This window comes from Aristolochia californica, unplaced genomic scaffold (genome assembly GCF_029961685.1).
Source record: "Aristolochia californica isolate CCGP_79_NKW_82.1479 unplaced genomic scaffold, dmAriCali1.0.hap1 SCAF_247, whole genome shotgun sequence".
Classification (NCBI taxonomy): Eukaryota; Viridiplantae; Streptophyta; class Magnoliopsida; order Piperales; family Aristolochiaceae; genus Aristolochia; species Aristolochia californica.
The window spans coordinates 12,501-13,811 of record NW_027181934.1 but is presented as its reverse complement, the minus strand read 5'-3'; positions in this window follow the sequence as shown (position 1 = coordinate 13,811).

The window sequence follows — 1,311 nt, the reverse complement described above, 5'->3', positions numbered from 1 at the left end:
TAAATAAGACCAATACAAGCATAGGTAGTAACATAGTATTGTTGGATTCATGGGGAAAAGTGGAAGTGTCTTTATTTCCAAAATCCGTACTCGTACTAATGGAACGGATCAGATTTCGTGCATTCTCCCCCATTTGATATTTCTTTTTGGAAAAAAAGGAAATCCTTTCGTTACTATTTCTGGTTGATAAAAGCAAATTTTGGTTAACCCCCTTTGGCTTTGGGGGTTCTTTTCCCCATATAGATATTGAATAGAACGAACTACTTTTAGCGCCCCTGTCATTTTGACAATGAAGGCGTAAATATCCTTCAAAAGTCAGTAAATAGACCCGAAACATATAAAATGCAGTTAATCCCGCTGTGAAACAAGCTATTATCGCAAAAATTGGTGAATATAACCAACTATCATTAAGAATCTCATCTTTGGACCAAAAACAAGCAAGAGGTGGAATACCACAAAGAGAAAGTGTACCTAATAAAAAAGTCATTTTTGTAATTGGCACATATTTTCTTAAACCACCCATAAGAACCATGTTTTGACTTTTTTCTGGAGAATATCCAACAAGGGGTTCCATTGAATGAATAATGGATCCGGATCCTAAAAACAACAATGCTTTATAATAGGCATGGGTGATCAAATGGAATAAGGCAGCTCGATAAGAACCTATCCCTAAAGCTAACATAATATAACCCAATTGAGACATTGTCGAATAGGCTAAACTTCTCTTAATGTCTCTTTGAGCAAGAGCCAAAGTAGCCCCTAAAAATACCGTTATTACACCTATCAAAGAAATGAGAAACATTATGTAAGGTATGACTGTGAAAAGAGGAAAAAGTATAGCGACAAGCAAAATTCCCTAGGCTACCATGGTAGCTGCATGTATAAGAGCCGAAATAGGAGTAGGCCCCTCCATTGCATCAGGTAACCATACATGAAGGGGGAATTGTGCAGATTTAGCAACTGAACCGAGAAATAATAGAGAGGCACACAGAGTCGCAAATCATAAATTGACCCCATCATTATGGATCAAGTTATTGAAAATTTCGAACAAATCCCGAAATTAGAAACTGCCCGTTATCCAATAAAGACCTAAGATTCCTAATAAGAAAAGAAAATCCCCTACACGATTAGTTACAAACGCTTTTTGACAAGCATTCGCCGCAATCGGTCGTGTGAACAAAAATCCTATTAATAGGTAGGAGCACATTCCCACGAGTTCCCAAAAAATAGAAATTTGTATCAAATTTGAGCTAGTAACTAATCCCAACATGGAAGCATTGAAAAAACTCATATAAGCAAAAAATCTCAAAT